At 43.8% G+C, this 26554-nt stretch overlaps 1 protein-coding gene across 4 annotated transcripts in view; it reads right to left on the bottom strand.

Moving 5' to 3' along the window:
• Positions 1 to 26554, bottom strand: part of ZFHX3 (zinc finger homeobox 3) — a 126438-nt gene that overhangs the window by 88359 nt on the left and 11525 nt on the right. The gene's annotated exons all lie outside the window — the stretch shown is intronic.

Below are 26554 nucleotides of genomic sequence, written 5' to 3'. Positions count from 1 at the left end.
TTGCTTGCAGCTATGCTGGGAGTCGCTGCTCAGCTGCTCTCTGTTTAATTTGGGTAGCATCAGGGCTGTTCCCTTAGACTGCACAGTAACATTCTGGATTCCCACAGTAAGGACTTAGCACGAGTTGAAGAAAAACAGATACCAAAACCAAAGTCAAATGACATGAAAGATTCCTTAGTGAAGGCCATTTGGTTTTTCTACCACATACCTATACTGTAGCTAAGCAATAATCCACGTCAGCTCTTACCATCCAACCTCAAGACCTATCTTTCATCTACTGTGTCATCTCATGAAACTTTTCTCATCATACAGTCCACTCAAGGCACACAAGTAAGGTAATTTGGACATGCACTCAAGGTTTGTCAATCAAATATTGTCTACGTGCAGCCAGGACCTTCTGATATAAATTCCTACGTGAATTATCTCAGTTACAGCTAAGAGAAGATTAAAGGCACATCTTACCCAGCTCTGTGTGCTTAGCTAACATGGAAAAAGGAGATCCCTCTGAGTGCAGGAATGATTAAAAATAGGATAGGAGCTGATGCTGAGCCTTCTGATTGGAAGAGTAAGGGAGGAGAATAAATGTATTCTAGATCTGGCTAATTAGACTAGCCTCTTTGGGGATCACAATGTATTTAATTAAATTCACTGTAATATTTGAAGAACCCACTAGGGCACTAATCCCACTGGTGCCCTCAAAAGATTTTTTGCTGTTTTCTCTCATAAGAACTTTTTCTTTTTCTTCCTATTTCTATTGTTTGCATGCATTACACTGTTCCAGAGCCAGAAAAGGAGAAATGGCCTAAAACATAAAAAGCTTAAGGCTGGTAAGCCAGTCGCAAGCTGTGCAACTGGCTTGGACAGCCCAGTTTACCAGCCTTGCTGTACTCTGTTTAGATCAGATTTCTCCAGAAAAATCTGCCCCACTGCCCCTTATCTTTCTGCATTTTGAGGTTACTGCCCCAGGGGTCTAAACTATAAGCATTTTCCTTCTTCACTTCAGAAATGCGCAGGAGATGCCCCCCGGTACTACAAACACAGAATTTGAGCTCAGAAAGTGTGAATGAGCTCAGTAGTAGCTCCTTTGCAAGAAGGCACAGTAAACCCCTAGTGAGCAATTACAGAAAAGATCTGGTCACAGGTTCAAGGAAATACTAAGGACATGGTCTCTGTGGGAACCAGAGGCATCGTCCGTACTGCTGTGATTTAAAAGGGGATTTTAGAAGAACATTTGTTTTAAACAGTTTAATAAACATGTCTCATTTTCTATTCTTCATTTGCTCCCTCTCCAGGGCTGTGAGTTACATTCAGAAATCCCCTGCACTGGGATCAGTTTCACCTGCTTGCAACACCGGGGCAGCCAAAATTGCATGCCAGCACCCACAAGTGCACCGCAGAAGCGGCATGGCATTGCATATTCCGCACTGTGAATTTACTTCACTCTTTTAACAGAGGAAAGGAGAAGGCAAGAATAAGACAAGAAGAAGCTGCGAGTTACTGGAAGCGATGAAATGCTGGACAAATAAGTGTAGTTACTGTCCATCATACTGTTAAGCCTTCCTCTTACGAGAATTTGTCCCTATCAGACAAAACACAAATTCAAAATACTAAACTAGAACCTCATTAAAAGAGAAATCAACTTGAAAATCAAAGGAATATATTGTTCCTAGGAAAACCAACCAACTTCTGTCAGAGAACATTGATTTCTTCAAGTCTGAGGGGGGTGTCCACTCCCCCTCCCTTTCAACAATAGGAAACTTCTAACATCTGGTTCTTCACGCATGGAATGCAAAATATTGATCAGGTTTAGTCAAAGCTCCACTTTAAATCAGAAACAGACAGAAGAACATTCTGATAGAAACCATAAGGCTCACAAGTAAAGCTTCCCAGGAGAACGAGGCCTGTTACTGTACACACACTGACCACAGCACAACATCATACTGCTCACAACACCTATTCCTACACACAAATCAACCCAAATCCGGCCCATCTTCCATTTGGGACATACACAGATCTCTGTGCAAAGCTACTGTCTCTTGCTCCATAAGAGAGTGATTAGTGAAGGAGGATATTGCTCAAATACCTCATTTTTTTTATTTGCTATAATCTCTGTACTACTCCCTTCCCCCAACTGTTACCACAGAACTTGCTCTATGGAATATCAGTCCCTGATCAGTTATGAAGCAAACCCCAATTTTCTCATCAAGAAATATCCACTTTGATTCTGCCCCTTATAAAAACTTCTGCTTAGTGAGAGAGTCGAAAGGGAGAGCAGAGGGGATGGTCTCCCTTAGGCAAAACTGCATCAAAATGGGACTATGAATGAATCTACTGTGCTGAAAAATAAACACGAGGAGATATCATTATGCAGTGATCCCAACCGCTGCATTTTAGAAGGGGTATTACTGACAACAGCTCTGCGAGCTGCTGGCATTAGAAGTCAGGGTTCGGGAGAGCGCGGCGGTGGGAAACGAATGGCAGCCCCGGAGTGAGCCGTGCTCAGCTGCGGTGCTCCAGCAGCCCTAGCTCTGCCTGAAAGTTTTCCTCTGCCAGACTAAGCTTTGCAGACTGATTTAGAAAGTACTGCGCAACTTCCCCCACCGCCTTTTTCAGGTTTGGCTTGAAGAAGTCAGCACACTCAGATGGTCTGAATCCAAAGACAGTTGAGAAAGCAATGGAAAAACATAACTTGCGTTCACATTTACAGCAGCGCGCCTAAGGGCCAACAGAGAACGAGGCCCATCGATGCTCGGCACGGCACACGGCCCCCACCCACGAGACACAGAGATGAAGGCGAAGCATTACCCATCAGTAACACAAGCAGGGTTAACGCCGCAGTGCCTGCAAACAGCCCGTCAATGCAACACTTAAAAAGGCAGGAGAAACTCAGGGGCAGAAGGAGGGGGCTTAGAGGGCTCCGGTCCACAGAACTGCGGCGAACGGCTTGAGCGAGCACAGGGGCTTGCACGCTGGAAACAACTAACCAGCACTGCCTTGATGGACTAACTGTCCAACTCTCGCTCGGTAACATCTGGCTTGGAATTGGTTTCTTCTAATAAATAATAGCATAATAAATGTTCATAGCGTACGGCTATGGAAATCTGATTTTTAAACAAACTAAGGAATGACGTTATACTCTATTTCTCCTTCTCTCCTCCTCCATCCTTCATGTTCCCCTGAACTTTGTTTATTTTACTATCTATCTTTTCCCAGTCTAACACTGCCTCATCCACAGTTTTTTTCAATAATCATAGAACATAATATAACAGCTGTATTATTCTGTCTGATTGCAGGCAGTCCTTCTCACTCCCATGCCATATATTTAGACTGCAAGTTCCTTTTAGATGAGATTGTTTTAACCAGAACTAAGGATTCATATAGCCACCATAACACAAGTATTAAACCCTCCTGCTGAATACCACTGCATGTGTTTTTGTAGGTAATGCTCACCATTTAATCTAATTTCTATTTTTTTTTACATATTTTATTTTAGATTTAAAAAGAAGTTTGATCTATGTCTGCTTGAAACCTCTTTTGTACTAAGTTTATTAGAGCTACTGTGAAAAGAGCCTAATTCCTATGGTAGCATTAACAGATTATGCATCTTACGGTGCTGTTGCCAGAAGGAACACAGTTTTTTTTCCAAAACCTATTTGCTATTTTTAGTGGGTCAGATACTGTTCTGGGGAATACCTGACGTATCTGAAGCATAACCCTAGTTCACTGGGGAGATGAAATAATCACTTTGAATTATCTTGTGCTTTTAATGTTTATTATTCATTAGAAACAAACCACACAATTTCTATGCAGTCTTAACTTCACCTTGGATACTGCTTCCCCTTTTGAGGGCCCTAGAATCTGCCCAAGAATAAGCAATCTGACAACGGTGGCAACCTCACTAGCCCTGATCTGCAAGTTGTGAGGTCCCATCTCCATCTTCGAAAATTACCTATAGTACAAAAAAATAGTAGAACCTGTAAAAAGACTCACTGCAGGCTGGAGTATGGTCCTCTTCTACAAACCTCAAAATGAATACAAGAAGTAGAGAGAGAGAGAAAAAAATCCCTTTATTGCCCTCAACCAAGCAATCTGTGTTCTCCAGCTCCGCTCTTTGGCAAAGATTTTCCTGCTAATATCAGGGTGTCTGCAGGTGGAAAAAGCAGATGAGATGTTCCTGGGGGCCAAAAACYGAGGTGGATGAAATAATCTTTCATGAACTGTATGCAGCAAATAGAGGAGCAGCAACAACAAAAAGAAATCCCTTCTTTGTCAACAGCTGACTAAATCACCAACCTCAACAGTGACTTGGATTTTAAATCGCTGAATTTGAAATTTGTGCAAGAGTGCTAAGTAGGACAATCAAAGCACTTCTACCACCCTGTGTTTATGCCAATACCCTTTTTACTTACCCTCTCTGATAACTCACTAATGTGCATATGGTGGTATGGATAATTGATAAAGAGTCTGGAGAAATCTCTTTCAAACTACTTTCAATGTCACTTTTTCCAGCTGGCTCTTACATTACAGCACAATCCTTCCATAAAAACACAGGCCACTGAACTACCAAGAGCTTCTTTAAGAAACCCTGAAGTTTTTCAGTCTAGAACATCTTTGGAGAAACTGTATTAGTGATCAAATAATATCTTTTCCAAATATAGCACTCTTAACACTGAACTCAGAATGACACATTCTGTTAAAATCGGTAAAATTAATAGTGATTTAAAATAATTGATGTGGCTTAGAGAGATGGAGCCAAAATCTTCTGGAAGCTGGAAGGTTACAAAAGCCGTGGAAGGGAGGACCATTGTGTACATGCACTGCTCTTAATTCTTCCTGTGAGCATCTGCCACTGGTCAGCATTAGAGACATGATCCTGAGCCAGCTGGACCTCTGGTAAATCCACTGTGGCCATGGAGGTATACAGAAACAGTGGAGCACAGTAGGGATTACGCGAGATATAAAACCGCACAAGGTTATTGTCAAAGCCAACACTAGCACATACTCCCATGTTCAGAAAAAGTTGCTGGACGCATGCCAGCCATATAAGCAATGCTGGGCTACAGCATATCCTCAAGTAAGGAAGGATGCCCAGGGATAATTCATCCTCAGAGTAAAGTCAGATATGGGTAATTAGCAATGGGTTTGGTAGGAAACATTTCATATACCAACCCCCCCCCTGCATTTACTGGGTTACAACTGCGCCTATGACGATGCATTTCAGGAGAGTTAGACAAGAAGCTAAACTTACACCAGAGCTCAAGGTGAGGCTACAGGTCACTGTGGAAAGGGACCAGACCCTTTAGTAGATCTCAGAAACCTCATAAGCATCTCTTGGCCCCCATTTGCCTGTGATCTGCTGCACCAGATAAATCACACAATCGTAGAAGGGAGGAATCTGAATTTTTAATGAAAGTCATGTGGAAGCAGCTGTCTGATCCTGGTCTGTTCCAAGTACTCCATAAAAGTCAGAGCTGGCTCATCCATCTTGCTCTCCTTTCACACCTGCAGGCCCTGCTGGAATTTCCTGAAGCTGACAGAGAAGCTAGGGAGACGCTGCACACAGCAAGAACACATGCTGGCTACATGCCTAAAAGGCCTGGTGTGCTCACAACTGCCCCTTGCGCCCCACCACTGAGTGGGCCTGCCCAGATGTTTTGAAAAGAGGAAAAAAATTGATTCTCCTTGCAGCAGGTTCAAAAGATGAACTTATGCTCCCTTGTATTCTGCCAAAGTCCTGCAATTGTTTACTGCTTGTGAAGCAGCAGCATTACAAAACCCTTCCCTCCTTGCAGCCTCTCCAGGTCCTTGCATGACAGCTTGGAATTTGCAAACAATTTGCAAATGCTATCAAGTTCAGACCTACGTGACCACAAGTTTTTGCATTTAGCTTGTGGTAACTTGAATGACCTTATAGTAAGCTTAATTCCCCCTCCCACCTCTAGCTGAAGTTTCCTCAGTATCACCCAAGCCCTTAAAAACAACACCACAAGACAACGACAAGGAGACTTCTGCACAACAAATTTGTTATTCAATTCACTTTTTCCTTTCTCATATTTATTTTCCAAAAGGCCAGAAATGTAGCAATCTTTCCTGCCAAACAGGCTGAGGCACTCGATGAAAGACTCTGAATCATGTAGTAAGCCTTTAAGAACAACACTAAAAGCCCCAACTAACAACCATTACCCTACACCTTATCTTCCGAATCTTCGTTTTCCTTGCCCTCCAGCCCTGCAAGGAGCTGACTGAATGCCCCCAGTACCACGATGGGGCTACCATTACCGAGAGCCCTGATACAGGTACCAGGCAGCCAGCAGCAGTTTCAGGGCAGAACAGGGTGGCCGTGCTGGCCCTGGGACTGTCGTCACACTATGAGCCCCACCGATGGTGATGCTGCCAAGCAGAAGAGAAGCAACAACATATGACATTCCTCAGGAGGACTCCAGCAGCAGTGCAGACTGCAGCTGACCAGAGAGTTGTCATACTCTAGAGAAAGGTCAGTAATAATGTATACAGCAAATAAAATTATCAGCAGCTCTGCGTGGCAGTTGATCCCCCTTGCACCTCCACGCTCCTGAAGCACTACAGGGAACTAGATGTTCAGTAATGCTAGTAGAGGAAGCAAGGGACAAGAGATGTCCCAATGGGACCTAACATGACAGACGATAACTGGGTTGCAGATGCTCTCTCTGGTGGCCACAAGGCTGGTGCTCGCTGCCCTGAAATGCTTCTGGGTTCCCCCATAAACAGCCCCAAAATCCACCCAGCCAACTGGGTTTGCTCCACCAGCCCTTTAAGTCTCATTAAAAGCCAAATATTGCTCAGCCTAAAGATGGAGAGCTCAGCATGGATTTTACTGAACGTTAAATCAACCAGCAAGCGTAGCCAGCAAACTCTGTGGCACTTTAACTTTAAATAATGCAATAATTATTGAATTTCCTTTTTATAACCGAAGTGCTGGAATGTAAACAATGGGGCTGTAATTGCAGGAAGGGGGGATCAATAGAGGCAATCGTTTTCAGCCATGTTAATTGTAAATACAATTGCTCCAAGATGTCAGCCTCGTTCTTCTCGCTCCCAGAATCATCCTAACGGATGACAGAGTCCAACTTTCCCATTACAGCTGTTCGTTCCTTTAAGAGGTTCTCAATCAGGTCTGATCAATCTGTCAAGATAATGCATGGAGTAAGTAAGACTCTTCCAAACACAAGCTCCCAATCAATAGCCTGGACCAGCTTAATGAGGAGGGGCTAAAGCCCAGAGGGAGGCAACAGCCCCAGCTTTTGCTCCTCTTTGGCAGCTAACTTCTTCACAGGGCCTTGCTAAGCAGATCAGCTCTTAACGAGGACATTGTTTATGCAGGCTGTGATGAGCAGCATCCCCACATACTCACAGTCCCCTGGGTAGGCAGGACATACAGATTAACCGAAAACAAGAGCCAAGAAAGGTTTAACTTGTATTCACCCCCTCCCCGCCCTTTTAATTGTATAGCAGACCTGAAAGTACTAATTAATCATTCCTTAGAAGAGATTCCAACAGATGAAAAACTGTGTGACCGTTAAAAATATAAAAGCATCACTAAGCTTCCTCCCAGCTACTTGAGGAATAACGAAGTCCACCAGTAAACCCTTTGCTTGCCCAACTGTATCTGCTATCCACTTCCACCACAGGAGAGACATGAACAGACAGGAGAAAGTACTATGATATATCAACTGCGAATCTCTCAGAGGGTGGGAGATGTGAATGGAGCTAAGATAACAGTCAAAGATGCAATTCTCCATCCAGATTATTTTCCTGTGGTAGCACGTAGACAGCCCTTTGCACAGCTACAGACTGTGCTCTGAGCAGAGAGCTTACCAGCCAAGAAAGGGAGAAAAGAGAAAAGCTCTTGCTGCACCTGGGATCCTTCTTACAATTGTGGAACTTTCCTTTCTCACACTATTTCATTACGTGAGCTGCAGTCATGACAGATCAACTCACACTATAGCAACTTTCAAGAATTTTCCAGATCCCTGAGATCTTCACAGCTCTCCACAGGGAGGCACAGGCATAAGCACTGCTATATGAGGAGATGACTGCAGGAGTGTGTGTATTGATCTTGCTAATTATAATGATAAAAACAAAGTGCAGTTGACAGTACATCTCCTATCAGCTGTTCTAGGAAGTGCTGCCCTCAAATCTCAAGTTCCTGCTCTGGTCATGCCTGTCGTGGCCTCCCACGCTCCTATCACGGACTCATGACAGAGCCTTGAAGTCTGCAGTGATTTACTATTGCTTTTCTCTTTGTTACCAACAGATTCCTCTTGCTGTCTCACACTCCACCTTGCAAAAGTGGTGGTACAGCAGCACCATTACACTGCCTTTTTAACCCTTACGAAAACTCCTTCATTGCTTAGTAGTTCAGGAACATGAGGTAGTAACACTGCTTATGGAGAAGAAAATTCTATATAAATTATCACTTTAAAAGGAAAAATGAGTCATATAAAACTGTAACTAAAAGAAGAGTGTGTGTAAATTATGAATAAATTATGAATAAATTGGAGAAGCGCACTTACCAGAACCCTCCAATCAAGATAACAGAAAGCAAGACCAGGATTTTATTTTTGGTTTATACTTACATTGACATTAGTTCACAGAGATTTTCAGACTGGACCACAGAGTTCAGCTGTGCACATCTGACAAACATGAACCCAATAAATTTCACATGAAATCTATTCTACTGTTATAAATGAGGGATGTCAAACAGGAGCTGAGCTTTACACAGCCATTCCCGCACAGCAGTACAGTAGCTTAATGATGGCTGGGTTCTTTTAGAGGTTTGTAAGTTAACCAAAATCTAAATTGATGACATTTTGCTTCTCACGAAAATGTATAGTTTTGTCAATTTGTATTTTCCAGGGAGGCTGTCATCTCTGTGGATATATGACAAAAAAGCTGTACTTTGTTTTTAAAAGCAGTGCCTGGAAAGTGTTGTATGGGCAGCAACAGGATGAGGTTATAAAAACAGCAACAAAATTTTTGCCACGCCACAGCAATGTCGCTAAGGAGCGGGTCAGACCTTCCAGTCAGTCAGCTCTTTTCCCAATCCTCGGGACAGCCAAGAGAGTCAAGGAATTCAGAGAGCCTTATCTTTCCGAGGGTTAGACAGAAACAGGAAAAGAACAGCTTGAACGTCAAGGCAAGACAGTAACCAAAAGCAGGCTTGGGCTCAAAGATACTACTGCTCAAGAGTTTTTCTTTTTTAATACATTTTGTACATATACTTTAAAATAATGAGTTCAGTGTAAGCTGTGAAGCTGTGAACACTCGGGTAAACTGAAGCATTTTGTTGATATGAAGCAGCACTAGATAAAAAGGCAAATTATAGTTAAAAAAAAAAAAAAAAAAAGGTTGGGGGACCCTGAAAAGACAGCAGAATAAAAATCTGTTGTCCATATTGTAATTATATGGCTGTTGAGTGATTGAAAAAGGCTTTCCATAATGCAGAATAACACAAGGGCTATCCGTTCAGGTGATATATTATTGCCTCCAACAGCAATGGAAATGATTCACATGTTACCCTTTGAGAGATATCCAAGGAGGCTCTGCATACATCAGAAGCAAACTACATAAATGCAGCCACGCTCAGAACACACTTGGTGTTGTGATGTTAAAGCTGGCTCAGAGTTAAAACAACTATTTGAAACCTTCTCCCAGCATACAGAGACTGTTTTAAGAAGACATAAATTTAAATGAAAACAGTGGTTTTTGTTTCTCCAAATCAACTCTTTTGGAAGAAAAACCATTACTTTTTAGAAACGGAAATAACGTGCTTTGAAAAAAATGGAACTTGTGCTTTAAATGTACTTGCAACTTTAAGTTTCTTGTGAAATCCAGAACTTCTGCAGAAGGCAGATGGCTATTGCTTTGATGCTGTTTGTTCCAGGTACACTCGATTATTCAGTAAACAATAGAAATAGTGGACTCTGAAGTCAGATGTATTTTCTGTTTATTAATTCTGTAATTTGAACAAAATAAATTACTATAAAACAGAATTCCAGAGTAAGTGAGTAAGAGCCCATGTGTTATTCCTGGGGAAAAGTTCCAGCTCATACATTAGATTTCCCAAATCCCTCCTGAGGCAGGTGCAATATTCTGCCCTCATTGCTTTTTCTGTTAAGAAGAGCTCCCTGTTCCACCACAGATAAAACTGTGCTACCCTGTAGCTTTTTGTTTTTACACATTACACAGCACAGCTCAGAGAGCACTCCTCTCTTTAAAGACATTATCTACCATTTTAGGTCTTTTGAGAGATCTGCACATTTTTATTACATCTCTCAGCGTCTCCTCTTCGAAGGAAGGGCTCGGGAGCCCTCCCATAGCCTCCGCGAACCCTGCGTCCTGCCGGCACGTTGCCCAGAGGTGCACATACGCTGGAGCAACACAAGCGAATCTGCACGAGGAGGCGCTGCGAAAAGGGACGCAGTTCTGAGGACGAGGCGCTCCCTTTGCCTCTGGATGGCCAGGGCTTGGCATGCCAGGTACCGAGGCTTGGACCCACGAGCAYGACTCTCCCCGGTGCGCCCCTACAAGTCACTGGGAATCGTGGCTGGGTCAGAGGGCAGCTGACAGTGCTGAAGCAGAGCCGAGAAAGAACGAACCCTGCTTTCCCAGTCCAAGGCCTCACGCTGGCACCTGATGGTGCTTCCAGCATCGTCAGTTCCGGGCACAGGCACCCGTATGATAGCAGCCAAAATCGTGCTGCAAGTTTGATGAATGCCATGGAAGAGATGACCTTCCCTCGGCACTCCGGAGCTGCAGAGGATGGGAATACACTATTGCCTCTAATCAAATGACAGTGTTTACAAGTTCCTACAGACATGCGCACAGCAAGGGACCATTGTAATAATGCTCCAAAAACCATATGGGAAATTGAACCAGCCACAGAAAACCACACCAAGTTCACGTTATTTAATAAAATACTACAGACACAGATTAACTTCCCTCGCTCAGTATTTATTGTTTCATCTATCTCTGGAGAAGTTACAAGCGTTATGATAGACTGAAGATTTCCTTGTTTTCATATAGCTTCTTTATAACTTCCTACAGCAATGTACCACAGCGAATCCCAACAGATAACCATACAATAACAACAAAAATACACAAGACAATTTTTTAATCCTCTCCATAAATCGAAGAATATCAATATCAGAGATGGATGACACCCTTCCCTTGCAGAAGCCAACAAGGATGCATTTAGGAACAACAGACCAAGCTCATACTTCTTCAACGGTCCTCAGAGAAACACTGCCCACTATTTCCAATCAACTGGAAGACTCCATGCAGCCTTGGCAATGAGATCCGAATGCTCTCACTCTACCTTCACCACAGCACCCTGCAACACAGCAACGCATACACCTAGGCATGAAGCCATCAACCCTTCCAAAACTCCAGCTGCTACAGAGTACTGTGGTACCTGCTCAGCAAGCAAGTCATCAGGACCATAATGAACCTCTCTGGCCTCCCACAGAGCATCTGACCTTCTCTTTATCCAACACCCCTGAACGTGCTGGGCTTACAGCATCAGCTCAGGATGTAGAATAGCCCTGGACAAAGGCAACAGACTGTCTGCACTCTTGGGCACCTGAAGACGCACTACAACAAAAGGAAAGCTAGACAGCAGTGGCAGTGGTGGTGTAGCTGAGATGGTCTAAGGATGCACGTGTGCTGAACTAGTGTAGCACAGAATGGAAGTGGAAAGAGGAAATATATAATGTTCCAAGAAATCAGACCAGGGCCTTGAAGATGAAATTAAAACCAGTAAAGTGAGATTAAAAAAACAAAACAAAAATCCCTTCCAGTGGACCAGTCCTTCAGAGGTGTAGAGTGCAGAGCTGAGCATGGAGCTGGACATCCAAAATTACAACTTCTGATGAAATTCTTGCATTTCAGTATACTCATAAAACAAGAATAGGTGCACCATCTGATTTCAGACAAGCGTTGTATAGGTAAGGTCATTAAATGTCTGTGGAACACACAAACAGAACACAGAGCGCCACAGAAATGCCTATGAGAAAATAAATAATTCTTCATTCAGTGAACACTTTGGATTGTATTAGACAAAGCCTGGGGCAATGTAATGAAAGAGGAAGATAAAAAGAAACTGAATAATTACTCATTCACAGAATGAGGCAAGAAACCTCCCGGAAAAATATGTATGAAAATACTTATAATTAAAAACCATCATAATGCCTACACACAAAGGGCTGAATTAAGTCTGATATTTTCTATGTTTGAGAGGGTTGTCAGGACTATGAACTGAACGGACACTAATATAATTCAGGCAATTGCTTTACACCCCACATCACTGAGCGACTACTCCATAAGGAAAGCCACCGAGTGTTGTCTGAGATGAGAACCCTTCTAACTGCAGTCCCCACCAAGTTTAACTGGAAGATTTCTTCAGCCCTTCAACAGAACAGTTCCTACCACATGTTCTGAGGCCCGGTCTCCACCTGAAAGGACACGGCAGTGACCCATAACAATATACAGCAGCAGAACTGTTTGGCTTGTGTATTACACACATGTTCTCTGAGCAATTTGTGGTCTATGAACAGATTGGTTCTGCTGCTCTACTTCATCCACTATGGGCTCTTAGCTAACAACTGCCAGGTGCAATTTTTTTCCCCCCATTAACCCCACCTTGCACAAGTATGAAAAGTGCAAACCAGGCCTGAGAAACTTTAAAAGAGACTAGGGCTGGGCACAGCCTTGCATCCTTGGAGTAGACTTTTCAAGCCCTGCAGTGGAAAAGGTCAACATTCTGCTGCAGCAGTAGATTTTCTGCTTTTTATCCCTTCATCACGAGCTGACACCCACACAAGGCATCCTCCTTATCAGAAGGGCAGTGGAATGCAGTTTAAAAAAGCTGCCTTCCACTACCACAAAAATAAGAGAAAAAATAAGACATGACTACATGGAGACAGAGAGTAGCCTTTGGATTCTGACGGATTTATTTGCACTGTTGGTACAACTTTCTTAGCACTGTGCAAACAGGAAACTGAACCTGAAATAAAAAGGACAGCCTGAGATACCCGCTGCCCCTTTCCCAACTGTCAGTCTTCATTTCTAAGCAGTTTAAGCCCAAGGAAAGAATTTAAGGTGCATGAGGAGAGCAGGAACTGGGAAAGAGGGCTCAGGGTCAGAGCGGTCCACTTGTCCTTTTGTGCTCTTCCTTTCATCCACGCTAGTTGCAGACCCTGGAGTACTGACTGGGGCTTTGTCCAAAGGAAATTGAGACCAAGAGGCTGGTTCCCTGGCAACCCGCGCTGACAGCCAGCCGACGGCGGCCCTTGAGAGCGCGCACACGCAGAGGATGCGGGTCAACACATGTCAGGTCCCAGCAGAACAAGCTCCATTTGGAGCAAGGGCTAATTCTACCAGCCAGCACCAATCAGGACCCGGATGCTTTTTTATGTGGATAATTACAGAGAAATGTCTAGAGTGATGAACAAAGAGGAAATAGCTGCTGATAAAATACACTGTGAATTTCAGGAAGGAGCAATATGAATTGCTACTATCTCCAAAATAAAAGCCTGCACATATCTTTCACTGGGAGCTTTCAGATTTGAAATTATTTGGTCTCTAGAGCCCAGCCAAGCTCAGTGTTGAGGGGACTGCATTCTGAACCTAAGACGTACAGGCTCCCAAAACCCTAGTCCCAGGTTCAGTGCCTCAGTAAAGCCACTTAAGTGCTCTGCTTCAGCCGAGTTCCTCTAAAGACTACAAGTTCCCCGAGTGGTTGGGAGAATTCAACAGGGATCATATAAAATACTTTGAAAATGAAATATGTAATTAGCATTATTTCAATATCACAAAACTGAGAAAGGAAACAAAAACATATTAAACTTCATGCATAGTACACAGAGGTATTATGTCTCCAGCACTGAAATGCAGCTATTATTGTATACTACACAAGTTATTTAGCAATGCACAGCAACAGCAACACAAGGCTTAGGAGGAAAAGTATTAATAGCTTTTGTTCTCAGATAAGTATGTGTAGTAAATCCCATCAGTGAGTCCAATTCTGAAGTTTCTTAAGAGCATATGGGGTGTCAAAGGACTTCTGGTAAGGGTCCTTCAASTGGTGAGAATAAACGAGGGCTCACACATACATCACAGCACTAGTATTGGGAAGGACAAGTGATTCACAACTGCACTTAGGGCAACTCCTCCTTCCTGCCCCAATGTGTCAGCCAACAGCATTTCATTTAGAGAATTTCAAAGAACTGGAAGTGCAGGACTGTCAAACTTTGCAGAAGAATCATGGGTGGAAATGCCAGTAGATCCAAACTAAACACCTACAGCTGTGAAAGTACAAGGCTGCCTTGTCCTCTTAAGATCAGGTTGCAGACTAAAGATATAGTGGACAATGGCTCTGGGTCCCAACCATGGTCTACATGATGTACATATACATATATTTAATTACACTGATGCTCATCTTCCATCTGTTTACCCACTCAGTTCTGCGAAGTCCTTTTGGAGTTCTCTGCCACTAATGCAGCATTAGGCTACCAAAAAGAGCCTAGAATCATCTGTACGGTGCATGACAGCTTTTCCTTCCAGGATATGCACTCTTTATCATCACCTTTAAGGGAATGTCCGATGTGACTTCACTACCAAAACAGAGTTGTTTTAAAGAAGAGATTTTTAATACAGACAAACGTGTGCGCACACACACACACATTATATATGTATCAAATGTAGGGACTGTATCCTGCCCAAAATTACATCACCAGATTTGAGAAATTAAAAGTAAATCTATTAGCTAAAATTAAATTACAACTGATTTTAAAAGAAATTTAGCACTATATTAGACTTTTAAAAATATACTTAAGGATCTCAGTTCAGGCATAATTTAGCTATACAAAAATTGTCAGGGAAATATATCTTAAATACATTTGATGAGATGAATAATCTGTTTAAAAGTTTATAAAGAGTTCTCCATTAATGACTTTCATGAAGTGTGTCTCTTAAAACACACTGAAGACTAAGCTTCTCTTTCCTGAGAATTTCACAAGTATTTGTACTCTTTYTAAACAGCTGCTCTCTCCCCTTGCTCACAAGACCGGGGCTGCACCTACCACGGTCAGTCCCTGTCTGCTGCCATCCTGTGAGCCACACGGCAGCACGGGAGGAAACCACGTCCCTCGAGAGAAACTTTTTTTCCCCGCACTGGGTACAACGCAGAGCAGTGGCCATACGGAAACCCCTGTGCCCTCTCAGGGGAGGCCATCCCAAGGGAAGTCATTTCTTTGAGCTTCCCCAAAAGAGGAGACGGGGCCTCCTCGTCAGAAAGGCTATCTTGCAGCAGCGATGAACAGTAGCAAATAGAAAGCGGCTGATCGAGGAGGAGGAATCTGTTGTGTGTTGATGCCTCAGTGGCAGCCACGCAGAGGGCAGAAGAGAAACTTGAAGTTTGTACTGGTGAAAGTCAGTTTTGCTAGCCAACTGCTTTGTGCTGCTCAGAAAATAAAAGTTAGCTGCAAGTTCAACTGAATTAGCCAATATGCTAGAGTCTTGATGCTGAATGTAACCCCCCCCCCCCGAAGTTTTCTTCCAATCAGTAGAAATGCCCCATGTGATACTCTTTTCCTTCCCCCATTGTTTTTGCTTATCAGTTTCATGATAACAGGAAAAAACACTAGGAAAACTCCCAGCAAAAGCTTTGCCAGCATAAAGGTAAGGCATAAGGTCTCATTTGGCATTAAAAAGTTACGGGCATATGATATGCTTAACCCCAAGACACACATTTTGAATTCATGAACTGCTGAGAAACACAGAGGTAAGACACCAAAATTACTTCAGCCCAAGGGTGGAGTGGCCTCTAAAAGGTTTAAAACTTGGGTCTCAGGTTAAATGAGCAATATGCTTTATGCATCAATCCTAGTTTTATGCCCTCAGCATAGGGCAGAATCAAGTAAGCTTTACAATAAGAGATTTCAGGTTCAATCTTTTTACCTCATTTGAGAGAAATTAAACTAATATAATCATAGTTAGCAAGGACTTGCACATGAAGCTTCCCATACTAAAAGGTTTCTTTTATCTTTAAGAAAAGCCAAAGCAAAATCCAGTGCTCAGAACCTGAAGCTAAATATATGTGCTATTTCACGTCTGCATTTATTTTGAACAAGGTCAGTAGTTAACTCTTCAAACAAAAGGATATAGCAAGTTCTCCCTTACTTAGGGTTTTCTAATATGAGATTCTGTACCTGAAAACAGAAGTTTGAGACTTAATGCAGAAAGTACAAGGTAAGATACCATGGATTCCCTTAAGGTCACACTGCAATGGGTCCCTCATTTTTAAAACAAAGAAAAAACCTACATACAAAGAAAAAAAAAGTGTATCTTTAAAGAATTTAAGTCCTGGGGAAATGACCATCACTTTGTTATCCAGTCACATCTAGATGCTTTTGAGCACTAGCACGACAAAAGTGATTTCAGTGCCTGAACTTGTTTAGATCTTTACTGAGCTTGAACCTCTAGCTTCCCCAGTTTATACAGTACTCTGTTTTGGCATAACTGTAACACTGATGAAAAAGTTTTTCTATAATTCCTGTATGTATCTAAAACTTAATTCCATTGTAGTACACTTCTGTAGAGAGATCTGCATGAGACCAAAATTACTCTGAATGTTAGTTGCATCTGTTTCCCCCCCACAAGGTAGACAGCAGGACTGGAAAATATGAATTTGGAGCTTGTAAAAGTACACTGAAGCAAACACAAAACCTGAGATGATAAATGCCTCTGCTCTTCGGCGCTCTTTGTTCAAATGTATCTGCATCCACCTCTCCTTGCTGTATACAGGTACAGAAGCTCCTGGGAAAAGCCAGGCACAATATTTATTGGTTTTAACAATTCTGGTTGTGCAATCCACAATGTAAAGTCTGTGGAGTCATATACAGGGTAAATGATAAATACTATCAAGGCAGCACTGATCAGCATTAAGCATACTTACTGTGTACTGCAGTTTAGAAATAAAACGGAAGCAGCAAAACCTTTTTTGAGAGCCATCACTGCAGAGGAAGAGTGTGAAGAGATGGCAGATTTCTAAATCTTGTTTATCGAACAGTGTGTGCAACTCCATTTACATTAGCAGTCCCAAGATCCTCATTTCTGAGTCCATGTGGGATTAACTTCTTTGCAAAGATACTTCATTGGAGTTAGCGTATGTGATCAAGAGGCCAGTATGCGTGCTTCATGTCTTGCTAATCGCTCACCCAGTCCAGAGTTAGGCATTTGAATAGGTCTATCTGGGCAATACAGTGGATACACCAGAAAAGCCGGGTTAAGTCAAAAACAAGCAGCACGACTAGTTTTGCCAGGAGGTATGAAAACAGTAAAAGCAGGGTTCCTCTCCTGTGGGACTAGAGGAAACACGCACAGGCTAACAGAGGAGCTGTCTGCTGGTGTTTAAGAGAAGGAAAATACACAGACTCCATGACTTGAAAACACCATCTACAGGAAAAGGATTCCAAAATCGTTGAATCTCTCCCACCTATTCCCAAAGCATGCTGGAGACCACTACAGGAACTGAGGCACACTTCTGTATGCGAACAGTTGTGCGCGGTTACTGTGGTTTGCCTGTGCATTTCTTGTGCTCAGTGAATAATGACCACACTTTGGAATGGTCACTAAGGCCGTGTACGCCCTTTGCTTCCCCTTACAGTGCGCATCCGAGCAAACTGTATGCCTGAAGGGCCCGCAAGATTCAAATTTTGTGAAAAGATATGCTCAAGTCTCCAGGACACCTGGTCTCCCCCAAGTGGCTTCTAACACAGCACATGCATCAGCATCCGCTCAATTTCTAGGAATGGAGTTGGTGGTGGGGCCAAAAATATTCAAGTAGTACAACCCTTCTTCATGCTTCCTCTTAGGGACATTAGCAAGTACCACAAGCAAGTGTGATCCATGACCACTCACAGAAATACAGACAATATGGTCCCAACATGACACGACTGTACATAAGCACCTCTGGAGTTACAAAACTATCCCCTCACACTGTAGGCATTAGAATTTAAACCAGCAGCTCTCAAACTGGGATACCCTGAACACTTTTGCTGGAGAGGAAGCAAGTCACATCTGAAAGGAGGAAGGCATTGGTCATTCCAGGAAAACTCCATCTATCCTTCACTTCTCTCTTCTCCTTACTCTGCCTAACGATCCTCCTCTCCCTGGCACATATGTGAAGGGTAAAACCACTGCTTTGAGTTCGTTTCAAAAAAGAAAGCATGCCTGATGCAGAAGGTTGCTTTCGGAACTGCTGAATTAGAAGTTTCTCCACAACACGTACGGGGGGAAGGAAGGACAGACAGATGTGGACAGGACCGCAAGGAGACCCAACAAGAAGCCAAACAACAGGAATAGGACGTGCCTGAATAAAACGTGACCGCTGAGGTGGTCTGAGAGACTTTGCCACAGCGCGGGCAGTCATTCGCACTCTGTGCTGTGCAGCTATTTGACTTGATCACGGTCTTAGTCTCTTCACACCAGCCTTACCCACACAAGCTCTTCCCACCTTTTCTTCCATCTCCACCTCCCTTCACTGTTCTCTTCTTTCAGCTAAATCCACCTCCCGAGAAGTTTTTAGCATTAATGCGCAGCTGTTCCCCCATTAGCATTCCCTCATTTGCTCCTGACCTAGATTGCTATCTAGATAGTGATCACTGGCACAAGGATAGATTAGTACTGTGTTTTTGCATGGCATCTAGCGCAATCCTGGACCTTCTGCAGTTGTCCCTTAGACACTACTGCAGCACTAACAACAGGGCAGCGGACGGGCCCGTGACCCCTCTGCAGCAGCAGGACAGCTCTTGCACCATGGAGGTGCAGGGCAGCGGCTCCGTTATAACACTCCCCAGACCGAGGGATGCTGAAGGATGCTCTGGGACCCAAACGTCRCTGCCAGGGGGCTCGTCCAAGGCTGCCCAAACTGTGCGGCGCTGGCAGGAGCCCTGCCAGATGCCAGTGTTTTAAGGCAGCCTTGCTGCATGCGTTGAGATCACGCTGCGTAGCTGCGAGATGCAGTGCCAGGCACGCTTGCTGCTGAGAGAGACGAGCATTGTGCGCGCTCCCCACCAAAAACCCCGAGGCCTCCTCTGTGTAGGCTAACCACAATCCTTTGAGAGGCTCGTGTATTTACAAACTGAGGCATGTTGAAATCAAAGGGGATACCATATGACATAATTCACATTAAAATGTCAACAGGCTGACAATTTATAGAGTCAATCCACCGAAGGTGGGGAGAACTAAGACGCGGTAATTGTTTAATTCCYGCTTAAACCAACAGCAGCTTTACCTTCAAAAGCGTTACAATGTGCAGGGCCTTTCAGGCTCCGCTGTCAGCCAACTGATGCCAGCAGCTGGCGCTTGGCCAGAAATTAGATAACAGCTTTAACTATTTATAGGCGCTTCTCACCAGCGGTGAAACGGGAAATGAGGAAGACGGGATGCTGCTTTGAGAAATGCAACTCTAGTCCCCACCACAGTAAATATTTGCCTTCATCACAAGGATAACCTGTTTTTCACGAATGCAGAGTCCCCTTTCATTAACGCAGTCAAGCCACAACCCGAGCTTTCGAACTCCTCAGGTCCCCATTACCACACATTAGCCAAGGTACGACACACCTTTTCTGCCAGTGAAGACAATACCTTGGATTGTGAGCTCTACAGGACATGGACTAATGAATCCCTGTTTATACAGGGCCTGGCACAGAGTGGCCCTGACCCCGACTGGGACCTGCAAACACCACTGCAACAAAACAATAGAGGTATGAAGTGCTCCAGCCATAAATTATGTTAGGGCATATGTGAACTTTTTACCCCAAATAGATCTCAGTAGTTTTGCCCATATTAATATATTGTRTTGCTCTGCGACATAAGACATCTGGGCCACCTTAACTCTCACACATCCCTTGCCCGCAGACAGACTGCTGCTGACGCATCTTGTAGCCTGTAATAATGCATAAGAAAAGCATGGGAGAGAGAAATATGTGCCAGCGGGAAAAGATTGTGAGGCTGGCTTTTTACCTGCATAAACCACAGCCAATAAATTTTCTATAAATGCCAGCTAATGCTGCCCCTTTGAGAGCAACGGAAAGGGACTGTGTGGACTCCCGAGTCCTCTGCACAGACTTGCTGTCTGTATATAAACAGTAACACCTCATTCTCTCTTCTACCTCATTAACTGAAACACATTAAAACAAGTGTGCATTGGGAACAGAAAATGAGACTGTTAAACCAAGCTGATATAATCCTCATCAGCTGTGGGAAATGAGAACACATCCATTATGCTGAATCAAGTGCACCAACTGTGATTTACCGATAATGTTAAGACCCCAAGAAAGATACTCTTCCCCCGTTGACTCTCTCTCTCTCCTGCTTGTTTCATACAACACAGTTCAATCCACTGTCTTTAAGCCTGCCTCACTTGTTATATCCAAGGCATGACCTGTTGAATTTCCTTTGCTTTCCCCTGCTTCTAGCAACCACCTTTCAAGTGCAGGAGAAAGTGGGCCTTAGTCCAGTGCCGTAGATGGCTTTATACACATCTTTCGTCCATGAAAGGTACCTTCTCAGTAAGACCGAGGTAGCCCTCTAACTCTGCTGGCATTAGAAGTGGAATAAAATGCCAAAGTAGCATAGCACACACACGGAAAGTGGGACATTTAAGAATCACTTCATCTCCAATCAGGACATTCGCTTGCAGTATGACAGGATTTGATAATGGCATGGTTTAACTCAGGTTGACAACTAGATATGCTGCTTAGGCACCCACACCTTGGCTTAATGTTATCAGCCTTCAGAACAGCATAGAAGAAAGGAAATACCGCAGCATCTACATACAAGAACAGTGCAAACAAACGTGCGTACTGAGGCTGCCTCTGATGAGGCATCTGGGGCAGAATGATCTGGCTGCAACGTTGCTGCAGGAGAGCAGCAGATCCCGCCACAGCCCCATGCACAGCTTGTTCAGTAGGTCCCATGTCTGGTCTGCTGCTTTCTTCTGATCTAATATCCAGAGGGACAGGCAAGGAGGAAGCAAACTCGGCTAACAACACTGCATTGCTACAAGCACCCCCCAAATCTCTGCATTGGCTACTAAATGTGGCTGGAGACCAAATCAGGAGAGTCTCACCAACAGGTTACTAGAACCGTCATGCAGTGGCCGCTGATCGCCAGTGACAAGGGGCAACTCCACCTTCAGGTCGCGGCTCTGCTGAGTCTCCTGGCAGATGTTTAAAGGCTGCTGCTCCTGAGCAGGAAAACGGGAGCAGTGAGACGTCGGAGAAATGTCCCTTTCTTCTTATCCTAGCGAGACAAAGTATGGGAACCCACTTGATGCCATATGAGCTGTTCATTGAAGGAACCAGACAGACCGCATTTCATTTCAAATAGACAAGCGGCTTCAGGCGCTACACGAGTGCATTGGATTTGAACTGCTGACCTTAAGGGAAAGGCTCAGATTTCCAAATTCTGCTTTCCTCAAGCCAAACTACGCTTCTGGTGCACCAGACGGGGGTCTCTTCTCCCTTATGTCTCTGCCTAACTTCAATAGTTTTAGAGCAAGAATGTAAATAATCACTTTAATACTTGTAACTGCTATTTCAGATTTTTAAACCAAACATAACTATTAAACAGCATTTCTCTCTGAGTGCAATCTATTTTGAATGAGGTCTAGACTCAACTCTCTGGGACTAGTTTCTTGATACAAACCTTAAGGAACTAGCAAGACATGCCAGGGTCTAAAACAACAGTTTCCAACAACCTGTGCAGGCATTTTGAACAGGGTCCATGAAGTCTGTTTAACCGGCATGATGTGTGCAACAGAATCACAAAGAAACAGGCATTTAAAGTGACATCTGTTGGATTAATTAGCTGTGTAATTAGCCTCCCCTCTGTGGAGACAGGCTTTGTTACTGCTGCCTGAAACTTCCCCAGGTGATTTTCTTTGTAACTATCATTCTCAGAGCTGAGAAAGAGAGGAGTGGGTGGGACATGATCCTAACACATGTTCAGAGGGAGAGGTAGGAATCAAGGCTGGAGGCCATTAGACAGCTGAAGGGAAATAAATGACAGGAGGTCGGAGGACTCTAACCAGTACACAAAAGTGGTGAAACCCAAACAGATCACATGTATCCAGCCTGGCAAATTCTGTAGCTGTGGGCAGCCCCGCATGCGGGGTGAAGGGGAAGGATAAAATTCAAACGTTTTAAATCCTCTCAAACTAGATTAGAGCATCCTGGCCTCAAGCCTCCTGCACCAGCTTCCCCCTCTTCCTGCCTCCCCAGCTGGGGAGCCCCTGAGCTGGCAAGAGGGAAGGCAAAGCAGCCTCACAGAGCAAAGTCACGCAACGAGACGATGACTGCATTTCTAGCCAAACCCTTATGACCTGTTCTGCAGGGCAGAAAAAGTCTGTCTGATGTTTAGGACAACAAGGAAACCAAGATCTTGGGACTATCTGCACTTCACCGGCCAATTAAAGGTACCTCCTCGGAAATCCATCTCCCCATTTTAAATGCACAACAATAGAGGGAAGAAGAGAAGGAATCAAGGCATGCATTTTTAGTGTCAAGTCAAAAGCAACCTAACAGTGAAAGTGTAAGGCAGCTCCAGCGTAAATCAAACTGGTGCCTAAGCAAGCATTTACTACAAGTTGACCTCAGCAGCTTTTCCTTCTAGTGCCATAACATCCCCAAACTGTTAATCCTGCACACCTTGTGGCAACAGGAAAGGTTCAAAATATGGTAGAGGGAAGGCAGTAGAGAGAAGAGTGACGATACAGCACTCCGGAGAAAAAACAGCTTACTCAAATGCCTGCTTATTATGTGTACTCCGGACAGACATGCCAAGTCCTGCCAGGGCCACACGAGCTGGATGCTGCTCCTCGTAGCAAGCCACGCTCCTGGCGATGCATGAAGCTCCAGGCAGGGGGATCCATAAGCTCCTCAAAGGTCATAAAGACACAAACCGATGCAGCTAAGTCTTTAAATAAATATTCACTTGCCAGGTGGTGGCAGCAACTTCAGGTGCTGCCGCCATCCCCCAGACACGGACCCCGGCTGCCAAGGCAGTGCCACCACGGCAGCGTGCAGCTGGGGAGGGCCGCAGAGCTGCGCCGGTGCTGGCTCTGACACTTTGCGCGACCGTAACCCAAGGCACCTGCTGCAGCGGCACGGCCTGCAAAACCGCTTGCCGAGATGGCTGCTAYGCCTGCTCTCTGTCCCACAGCTCCGCACTGCTGGTTACAATCCTTGGCAGAGAGGCAAAGTAACCTAGAGACAAATATCAAACAGCTGCAATAAGATTTACCAGATCTTGTCCAACCATACCCTAAGGCACAACTTTCAGGGAACTTGTTGCACAAGTATAACTTATTGCCTAATTTGAATTGCAAAACTTGATTGCATGCAATATATTGCAAAGCCAGAGTTTTTAGGACTGGCAGGTAGGACAATAATGCATAATATATACTATATATGCATTATTTATTGTAATTTAATCAATTTCCTATGAGATAGCAAGCCTAGAACCTCCCACGCCACTTTCACAGTAATTTTTTGGACTAACTGCTGCTGTTCAGAAATAGCTCAGTTGGCTCAGCTACCTTAGGAGAGCACAAGTACGTTGCCATATGGCAGCACTAACGCAGCCTAACAGGAAGCAGGAGTCCACTTCACGCCACGCTGAACAGGGTGGGGAAAAGCACCCGGCAGCCACCTCCTGCGCCTGCAAATCAACTCATTGCTAAAGATGGATATTAACAAATGGACATCCATTATTTAATAAAGCACATCATGAGAGAGCCTACGGCCGTGCTTCCTGCTACCTGGCAAGGGCTGTTACCCACTTTACTGAAAGTTAGACCCTCCCCCATTCTCCTCCCCCACAAAGTGGGAAAGGAATTAACAGCATTTCCTAGGTTATCTGTAATTCATACTGTACAAAGTAGCAATACGACTGCCCAGATGCAACCACAGGAGCATCAGGCAGTGGAAACCATCTGAATCCAAATCTTCAGCAAACAGTTTGCTCATTAAGAGTTTATCCAAGACTAGAAGATGGCAGATGTGAATTAAAGGTTTCAGTGAGCAGCTTTAAGAACAACTTCGTAGGGAGACTTTTAAACAGATATTCAGTTGTGAAGCTGCTGTTGGAATTTTAACTTAAAACCTTGTAGGAAATCAGTTAAAAGTCCCTTATATTCTATAATTTAAACAGGCTTCTGGCACAGTTCATGTTACTCATGAGCGTAATTCAGAACTCTGATGCCGCAGCTGTAGTTCAAAAGATAAACTTGCAAAAATAAACCCAAAACACACAGAAGTCAGGAGTAAATCAAAGGTTAATACAGCTCTAAATCCTCTGTAACAAGTACGATAGATTCTTTGTGAGCAACTTTACCCTAAGAACCTTAAAAGGCAGAGACAGAAGGAAGTTTTTGATAAAAATCAAAACCCAGACGTGTTTCCTTTTGCCTACGTTAAACCATTCGGGTATTTCAAAGCTGAATCATGTGGGCTGCTCTCAGATCTGGCAACGCTGAACCGGGGTCTCCTGCGCTCTGTCATTTCTGTGTGCAAGGCTGGAGCCTGGTTTGGTTCCACGGGCTGAAAGCAAAGTCGCCCTTTGCAAGCAGTGCCCATGAGTTAACATTTTCTGTGATCATGTGGGTGAGAGAAGACAGATCTCTACCAACAGTTGCAGAAGGATCAGACTGTGCAGAGCGCTTTCCAAGCTTCCGGTAGGTTGATTAAAACACATTAAACTAAACAAAACAAAAAACACAGAAACTTTCCGCTTTAGTCTGTCATATATTTGAGCTAAAAGCCAAGAATTCCTTTCATTCTCTTCTCATTGATGCCATTAATTTTCTAATTTTCTCTTTATAAAAGTTGAGAGCCCAAACTGCTTCTTTAAAATTCTTTACCTAACAAAATGTAGACCCTTCATATACTGAAGTCCTACAGGAAGCATCTACTGTCAGCCAAACAGTGGGAAGAGATGACTGTCACTTCTAGCATACTCTAGACCTATGGCATGCTTAACTCATATAGATCACCTCCCCCCCAAAAAACCAGCCATATTTTAATAAGCAGGTAACTTCTGATACCTAAAGCATTTTACTTGTGCATAACACAGCAAACCACACAGATCTTTCCAGTCTTTTTTCTCCATTGTGCAAAGATTTTTATTCTTACCTTCCCCCCCCCCCCATCCTTCACCTAGTTATCAATTCACAGACTTCTTATCCCAGTGACAATAATGTCATCTTTGCTAAGAGCCTTTGGTGAAAAACCTTGGCAAAAGCTCTCTGAAAACCCAACTGTTCTGGATGAGCCAGAGCATCCTAGTCTGGGCTGGCTGACTCTGTCGGACAGCTAACAGTGCTGCGAGAACTCCTCTTCCAAAAGTCTGTTTTATCCTCTTTTTAAACCACATGCCTACTAAGACTATTCTTACTATTGTTTCTACCATTTTGCTGACTTAATGGCTTGTCGCTTCTGGTACACGTTTCTGTCATTCCTACCTGTCCTACACTCCCATACTGCTATGTCCTTCTGATTACTTTCCTTTTCACCAACTTTCTGAACTGCCTACTCAATCAGTATCTTAAGACCAACAATCCCACCTTAGCTCTGATTTATACTGCACAGAACACATACTTTTGGTTTTTTTCTATTTTATGTACTGTACTTAACTGGACCTTTAAGGATTGCCTTCCAATCCCCAACACAGCTCAGCACCTTGCTGCAGTTACTCCAGTTCAGCCTCTCTGCTCTCAAAAGATGGATCTTGGCTGGCAGAACATAAACATATTCCTACCGTGCCATGGAAGAGGCAGTACTAGAGAAATGCTGCTCTGCCATGGAACTGGGCAAGCCCACCGCCTTGGGCTGGCTTTGTAGTTGCACCTTGCTTTCCTTTTCACAGGTTGCCTTTGTTTCTTTCCAAGTCAGCACAGATCCAACTAGTTTCATCACTGCTAGCATCCGCAGTACTGGTATTAAGGAGCTGTTTTCCCCTATGCACTGCATCTACTACTTAACAAAAGAACCTCTATGTATGGCATCATGTATCCCAAACTCTCTTCCTCGACTTCCCCATTTCCTAAAAAAGTTAACTTATCACTTGGAAAGACTGAAAAGGAAGACACTGAATGATCTCATTGAATGAACTCATTTGGCAGTGTGGCCAGCAATGTTTTTCTTCAGTAGCTCTTTGTTTAAACTTTTTCTGACCGAGTTACAGGTTTTGAACTGGAGATTTTCAGGAAATTGTAGGAAACGCTTGAACTTGGCTTTTGCTCTAGCAGATTAATTCCTTCTGGATATTCCACCTGCGCAATGGATGCATAACATTCATGCCTGATCGCCTCTAGATGTGGGGAGCATTGCTTTGTTCAAGTCTATTCTAGTCCATTATGCTCATGAGGAAAAAGACTTAGCTTCTGTTACAGTAAGCCTGCACTTGTAAAGAGTTTGTACAATCTCAGGCTCTATGTTTACAACAACTGATT

This window comes from Apteryx rowi, unplaced genomic scaffold, assembly GCF_003343035.1.
Source record: "Apteryx rowi isolate R43461 unplaced genomic scaffold, aptRow1 scaffold_537, whole genome shotgun sequence".
Taxonomy (NCBI): domain Eukaryota; kingdom Metazoa; phylum Chordata; class Aves; order Apterygiformes; family Apterygidae; genus Apteryx; species Apteryx rowi.
Note: the sequence above shows the minus strand (reverse complement) of the source record. Positions and strands in the feature narration are given on the sequence as shown.